Below are 8,622 nucleotides of genomic sequence, written 5' to 3'. Positions count from 1 at the left end.
CGGAGAGGGGAATCCGCCGCCGTCGTCATCATCAACCATCCTCCATCACCAATTTCATGATGCTCACCGCCGTGCGTGAGTAATTCCATCGTAGGCTTGCTGTACGGTGATGGGTTGGATGAGATTTATCATGTAATCGAGTTAGTTTTGTTAGGGTTTGATCCCTAGTATCCACTATGTTCTGAGATTGATGTTGCTATGACTTTGCTATGCTTAATGCTTGTCACTAGGGCCCGAGTTCCATGATTTCAGATATGAACCTATTATGTTTTCATGAATATATGTGAGTTCTTGATCCTATCTTGCAAGTCTATAGTCACCTACTATGTGTTATGATCCGGCAACCCCGAAGTGACAATAATCGGGACCACTCCCGGTGATGACCATAGTTTGAGGAGTTCATGTATTCACTATGTGTTAATGGTTTGGTCCGGTACTCTATTAAAAGGAGGCCTTAATATCCCTTAGTTTCCGCTAGGACCTCGCTGCCACGGGAGGGTAGGACAAAAGATGTCATGCAAGTTCTTTTCCATAAGCACGTATGATTATATTTGGAATACATGCCTACATTACATTGATGAATTGGAGCTAGTTCTGTGTCACCCTATGTTATGATTGTTACATGATGAACCGCATCCGACATAATTCTCCATCACCGATCCAATGCCTATGAGCTTTTCACATATTGTTCTTCGCTTATTTACTTTTCCGTTGCTATTGTTACAATCACTACAAAACCCAAAATTTTTACTTTTGCTACCGTTACCGTTACTTCCATATTACTTTGCTACTAAATACTTTGCTGCAGATACTAAGTTATCCAGGTGTGGTTGAATTGACAAGTCAACTGCTAATACTTGAGAACATTCTTTGGCTCCCCTTGTGTCGAATCAATAAATTTGGGTTGAATACTCTACCTACGAAAACTGTTGCGATCCCCTATACTTGTGGGTTATCAAGACTATTTTCTGGCGTCGTTGCCAGGGAGCATAGCTCTATTCTTTGAGTCACTTGGGATTTATATCTTCTGGTCACTATGAAGAACTTGAAAGACGAGAAAACAAAAATTTATCCCTCAACTACGAGGGGAGGTAAAGAACTCGAAACCACCGTGCGCTAGCTCCACGGTGGGCGCCAACTGTCGTGGAATTGTAACGGCAGATGTCCTAGTGTGAGGACTTAGTCGTGGAGCCATCGCAACTAGGTTAACTTAAAGGGGTTAAACGGGACAAAGGACACAAGGAGTTTATACTGGTTCGGCCCCTTGCGGTGAAGGTAAAGGCCTAATCCAGTTTGAGGTGGTATTGCTTATGTTTCGATTACCAGGACGCGAATATGCTTGACCTAGCTTTCGATCTCTTGTCCCTCGTCCTGAACCGCCGCTGGGTCGTCCCTTTATATACACAGGTTGACGCCCAACGGCTCACGGAGTCCCGGCCGGCTCATAAACAATGTGTCCAGCTTGGTGACTAATTACACTTGCCTTACAACACAAGTCATACACATATGGCAGTTTACACCTATGGGCCTTAAGTCGCCTTTAGGCTTCGGGCCCTTAGCAAGTCTACTTCATGAACCGCCATCCTCAACATCTTCATGGGCTTTGTCTTATGAACTGCCATAGGTATAACCTGGCCCCTCCTTCGGCGGGTCATACCCAATAGTTACATCCCCAACAGAGGCCGAATTGCCTCTCCTTCATTCTCTCTTCCCCTTTCCCTTCCTCTTCCTATTTGGCCAGCAAGGGGGGCCCAGCATCCTATGCTGGTTGCTGCGTTTCCCCTCTTGGCCCAATAGGCCCATATAGTTTGCCGGGGGTAGCCCGGAACCCCTTCCGGTGACCTGATACGTGCCTAGTACCCCCGGGACACTTCCGGTGTCCAAATACTTATCGTCCTATATATGAATCTTTACCTCTCAACCATTTCGAGACTCCTCGTCATGTCCGTGAACTCATCCGGGACTCCGAACAACATTCGCTCACCAAATTATATAACTCATATAATACAAAGTCTTCATCGAACGTTAAGCGTGCGGACCCTGTTGGTTTGAGAACTATGTAGACATGACCGAGACACCTCTCCGGTCAATAACCAATAGCGGAACTTGGATGCTCATATTGGTTGCCACATATTCTACGAAGATCTTTATCGGTCGTACCATAATGACAACATACGTTATTCCCTTTGTCATCGATATGTTACTTGCCCGAGATTCAATCGTCGGTATCTTCATACCTAGTTCAATCTCGTTACCGGAAAGTCTCTTTACTCGTTCCGTAATACATCATCCCGTAACTAACTCATTAGTCACATTGCTTGCAAGGCTTATTATGATGTGTATTACCGAGAGGGCCCAGATATACCTCTCCGATACTCGGAGTGACAAATCCTAACCTCGACCTATGCCAAACCAACAAACACCTTCGGAGATACCTATAGAGCATCTTTATAATCACCCAGTTACGTTGTGACGTTTGATAGCACACAAGGTATTCCTCCGGTATCCGGGAGTTGCATAATCTCATAGTCGAAGGAATATGTATTTGACATGAAGAAAGCAATAGCTATAAAACTGAACGATCAATATGCTAAGCTAACGGATGGGTCTTTTCCATCACATCATTCTCCTAATAATGTGATCTCGTTCATCAAATGACAACACATGTCTATGGTTTGGAAACTTAACCATCTTTGATTAATGAGCTAGTCTAGTAGATGCTTAATTACTAGGGACACGGTGTTTTGTCTATGTATCCACACATGTATCAAGTTTCGGGTTAATACAATTCTAGCATTAATAATAAACATTTATTATGATATAAGGAAATATAAATAACAACTTTATTATTGCCTCTAGGGCATATTTCCTTCACCAGTGACCAGTCCCTTTGCAGTAGAAGCAATCAATTTCACGCTTGGGTCCAGCTTTGGGCTTCTTCCCGGGAGTGGCAACTTGCTTGCCATTCTTCTTGAAGTTCCCTTTCTTTCCCTTGCCCTTTTTCTTGAAACTAGTGGTCTTGTTAAACATCAACACTTGATGCTCCTTATTTATTTCTACCATCGTCGATTTCAGCATCGCGAAGAGCTCGGGAATCATTTTTGTCATCCCTTGCATATTATAGTTCATCACGAAGTTCTAGTAGCTTGGTGATAGTGGCTAGAGAACTTTGTCAATCACTATCTTATTTGGAAGGTTAACTCCCACTTGATTCAAGCGATTGTAGTACCCAGACATTCTGAGCACATGCTCACTGGTTGAGCTATTCTCCTCCATCTTGTAGGCAAAGTACTTGTCAGAGGTCTCATACCTCTCGACAGGGGCATGAGCCTGAAATACCAAGTTCAGCTCGTGGAACATCTCATATGCTCCATGGCGTTCAAAACGTTTTTGAAGTCCCGGTTCTAAGTCGTAAAGTATGGTGCACTAAACTATCACGTAGTCATCATACCGAGCTTGCCAACGTTCATAACGTCTGCATCTGCTCCTGCAATAGGTTTGTCACCCAGCGGTGCATCAAGGACATAAATCTTCTGTGCAGCAGTGAGGATAATCGTCAGATCACGGACCCAGTCCGCATCATTGCTATTATCATCTTTCAACTTAGTTTTCTCTAGGAACATATCAAAAACATAGGGGAGCTACAACGCGAGCTATTGATCTATAACATAATTTGCAAATACTATCAGGACTAAGTTCATGATAAATTAAGTTCAATTAATCAAATTACTTAAGAACTCCCACTTAGATAGACATCCCTCGAGTCATCTAAATGATATGTGATCCAAATCAACTAAACCATGCCCGATCATCACGTGAGATGGAGTAGTCATCAATGGTGAACATCTCTATGTTGATCAAATCTACTATATGATTCACGTTCGACCTTTCAGTCTCCAGTGTTCCGAGGCCATATGTGTACATGCCAGGCTCGTCAAGTTTAACCCGAGTATTACGCATGAGCAAAACTGTCTTGCACCTGTTGTATGTGAACGTAGAGTCTATCACACCCGATCATCACGTGGTGTCTCAACACGACGAACTGTCGCAATGGTGCATACTTGGGGAGAACACTTATTCCTTGAAATTTTTGTTAAGGGATCATCTTATATTGCTACCGCCGTACTAAGCAAAATAAGATGCATAAAAGATAAACATCACATGCAATCAAAATACGTGACATGATATGGCAATCATCATCTTGTGCTTTTTGATCTCCATCTCCAAAGCACCATCATGATCTTCATCGTCACTGGCTCGACACCTTGATCTCCGTCATAGCGTTGTGGTCGTCTCGCCAACTATTGCTTCTACAACTATCGCTAACGCATAGTAATAAAGTAAAGCAATTACATGGCGTTTGCATTTCATACAATAAAGAGACAACCACAAGGCTCCTGCCGGTTGTCAGATATCTTACAAAACATGATCATCTCATACAATAACGTTTATCACATCATGTCTTGAACATATCACATCACAACATGCCCTGCAAAAACAAGTTAGACGTCCTCTACTTTGTTGTTGCAAGTTTTACGTGGCTGCTACGGGCTTCTAGCAAGAACCGTTCTTACCTACGCATCAAAATCACAACGGTGATTTATCAAGTTTGCTGTTTTAACCTTCAACAAGGACTGGCCACAGTCAAATTCGATTCAACTAAAGTTGGGGAAACAGACACCCGCCAGCCACCTTTATGCAAAACTAGTTGCATGTTTGTTGGTGGAACCGGTCTCATGAACGTGGTCATGTAAGGTTGGTCCGGGCTGCTTCATCCAACAATACCGCTGAATCAAAATAAGACGTTGGTGGTAAGCAGTATGACAATCACCACCCACAACTCCTTCTGTTCTACTCGTGCATATCATCTACGCATAGACCTGGCTCGGATGCCACTGTTGGGAAAACGTAGCATGCAATTTCCAAAAAAAATCTACGCTCACGCAAGATCTATCTAGGAGATGCATATTAATGTGAGGGGGAGAGTGTGTCTACGTACCCTCGTAGACCGAAAGCGGAAGCGTTTGACAACACGGTTGATGTAGTCGAACTTCTTCTCGTTCCGACCGATCAAGCACCGAACATACGGCACCTCCGAGTTCTGCACACGTTCAGCTCGATGACGTCCCTCGAACTCTTGATCCAGCAAAGTGTCGAGGAAGTAGATGAGTTCCGTCAGCACGACGGCATGGTGACGGTGATGGTGATGTGATCCGCGCAGGGCTTCGCCTAAGCACTACGAGAATATGACCGAGGGTGTAATCTGTGGAGGGAGGCATGCCGCACACGACTAACAGATATTGATGTGTGTTCTAGGCGCCTCCCCCCACGTATATATAGGTGGGAGGGAGAGGGAGCAGCCAAGGGAGCGCCCCAAGTAGGAGGAATCCTACTTGGGGGCCTTGTCCAATTCGCCCCCCCCCCCCCTTACCATGATTTTTGGAGGGGAAGGGAAGGAGGAGGGAGGAGGGAAGGAAGAGGAAGGCCGAATCCCTCCCCTTCCTTCTCTCTTCCCCCTTTTCCTTTCTCCTCTGTGCGGCCCATATGGGGGGCGCGGCAGTCCCTGCTGGCTCCTGCGTTTCCCCTCTTGGCCCATTAGGCCCATATCTTTGCCGGGGGTTCGCGGAACCCTTTTCCGGTGACCCGATATGTACCCGGTACAACCCGGAACACTTCCGGTGTCCGAATACCATCATCCTATATATCAATATTTACCTCTCGACCATTTCGATACTCCTCGTCATGTTTGTGATCTCATCTGGGACTCCGAACAACATTCGGTCACCAAGACACATAACTCATATAATACAAAATCGTCATCGAACGTTAAGCGTGCGGATCCTACGGGTTCGAAAACTATGTAGACATGACCGAGACACCTCTCCGGTCAATAACCAATAGTGGAACATGTATGCTCATATTGGCTCCTACATATTCTACGAAAATCTTTATCAGTCGAACCGTAATGACAACATACGTTATTACCTTTGTCATCGGTATGTTACTTGCCCGAGATTTGATCGTCGGTATCTTCATACCTAGTTCAATATCGTTACCGGCAAGTATATTTACTCATTCCGTAATACATCATCCCGCAACTAACTCATTAGTCACATTGCTTGCAAGGCTTCTTATGATGTGCATTACCGAGAGGGCCCAGAGATACCTCTTCGATACTTGGAGTGACAAATCCTAATCTCGATATATGCCAACCCAACAAACACCTTCGGAGATACCTGTAGAGCATCTTTATAATCACCCAGTTACGTTGTGACGTTTGATAGCACACAAGGTATTCCTCCGGTATCCGGGAGTTGCATAATCTCATAGTCAAAGGAATATGTATATGACATGAAGAAAGCAATAGCAATAAAACTGAACGATCAATATGCTAAGCTAACGGATGGGTCTTGTCCATCACATCATTCTCCTAATGATGTGATCCCGTTATCAAATGACAACTCATGTCCATGGTCAGGGAACCCTTAACCATCTTTGATCAACGAGCTAGTCAAGTAGAGGCTCACTAGAGACACAGTTTTTTTCTATGTATTCACACATGTATTAAGGTTTCGGATCAATACAGTTCTAGCATGAATAATAAACCTTTATCATGATTAAGGAAATATAATAATAACCATTTTATTATTGTCTCTAGGGCATATTTCCATCAATATGGACGTACACGGTTCCGCTATTGATCATTGAATGAAGGAGTTTCGTTCATCTCTATGTTTTACCAAACCTATGGGGTCACATGCTTAAGGTAATCACGATCCTCTAATCATCATAATCAGAAGCCCAGCGTGGTTCTAATCTCCTTCCTCTAATTCTCCAACGATGATTAGCTCTGTACGGCGAAGCGCTGCCAGATCGTGAAGACCGTACGCTTGCAACCAATTAGAGAAGTCGTGCTTTCGGTCTTCCTTTCGAGTGCGGTTTGCGGGATCATCATCAACGGTTCGAGGGACTCCAAGTACGATCTACACCGACTCGTCTTTTCTGCTGCAACTCTAGAGTCGGTAACGATCGTTATTCCAAACCCTATATGCATCTTCATATTATTCTTGGGTGATCATAAGGCGATTTTTTTTGTTTTCTAACAGCATCGGGGTTGGCCGGATGCGCATCTACGAATCGTCTCTCGGTGGAAGGCAGGCAAGGTTTGCTCTTCAGGCTCCAGAGCGGCGGTTTGGGTTGATGGGCTTGGCAATGTCTCTGGCAAGAACACGCAGGCGCTCCGGTTCGACATCGAAGAGTCCAAGCGCCAAGGTGAAAGGCGGCACGGCTCGCGAAGGAGCAGGCCCGCGCCATCCGATGACTCATTAGCACCATCTTGTCATCGTCGAACAACGACAAGACAAGCACCGATGACGACGACACACCTCCTACTGTGGACGCCTGCACAGAGGACTACTAGCGCCGCTCTCGTGTCTGCAAAGGGAAGGGCCAGGTGAGGAGATGGTGATGTTCGCCACCCCTATCTGCCTATCTAGTTTATTTTGTACTCCCTCAGTCCAGAATTAATTGTCACTAAAATGCGTGAATCAACGCATTAAAACGTGTCTAGACAAACTTTTTTCAGTGACAGTTAATTCAGGACGAAGGTAGCAGGGGCGGAGACAGGGAGGGGCGAGCAGGGGCTAGACCCCTGCCAATCGCTCGCCCCCCTCAATGATTTGTAAGAGGTACTATACTATGTGTGCTAATTGGCCGGAGCTAATTGCATGGTTAGCCCACATACAAATTATTAATTAAACTGGCTACACAAATTATCGGAAGCCAAAGCCCAATGGCCCACGTAGGCATGTACGTGGTGGCCTGGCTAGCTACTCTTTTGACTTTCCTAAACAAAAAAAACTACTCTTTTCACCGATTATCTGAACGTGCGTACATGTATGTTCTGCCCTAGGGCGTCTTTTTCCGCTGCCAGCGCCGCCGCCGGTCACCGCTCGTGCCTATCTGTGTCTACCATTGCCGCTGCCCGCTCATCATGACGACGCCATCGGTTGATTTACAGTGTCATCTCCGGTGTCAAATGTAGGCTACATACAGATCAGAGCACGGCTAAACATCGAGAGATCAGATAGAGGAAGAAGGTATTAAGATTTCTGTTTTGAATTATACAATCTTAGTTTGGTCAATTGGTATTATGTGTAATTAAGGTCATTAATCTATTAATCAAGTTTTTTTTTGCTATAGTAGTCAAAGATGAAACAAAAGGCACAACAATTAAGGGGATAAATTCTTTTTTCAAGCCAATTTCTTCGACTTCAACCTCCAACATTACTGGTGTCGAAAATGTAAATCCATATGAGGAGGAACCTATTGCAAATAACAATATCGCTGATCAAGAGGTTGTGGCGTCGATGGAAGTCGCAGAACAATGTAGAATTGGAAGCACAACTTATGAGAGTGACCCAGTAAGCTCCAACAAATTTGGGAACTCCCTGCGAACAAGCACAACCCTTTTATATTCTGGAAGGTACTTATGAACCTTGCCTCAGAGAATATCCATACATTATCATTTTATATTTTGGAGAGCAATTGTACAAACAGCTGCAAATATGGTTGTACAAGCAACTAAAGCTTAAAGTACAATTAATTCCATCAAGTACGAAA

The sequence above is a fragment of the Triticum aestivum genome, chromosome 3D, assembly GCF_018294505.1.
Source record: "Triticum aestivum cultivar Chinese Spring chromosome 3D, IWGSC CS RefSeq v2.1, whole genome shotgun sequence".
NCBI classification, from domain to species: domain Eukaryota; kingdom Viridiplantae; phylum Streptophyta; class Magnoliopsida; order Poales; family Poaceae; genus Triticum; species Triticum aestivum.
The sequence above is the reverse complement of the archived record's forward strand: the minus strand, read 5'-3'. Positions refer to the sequence as shown.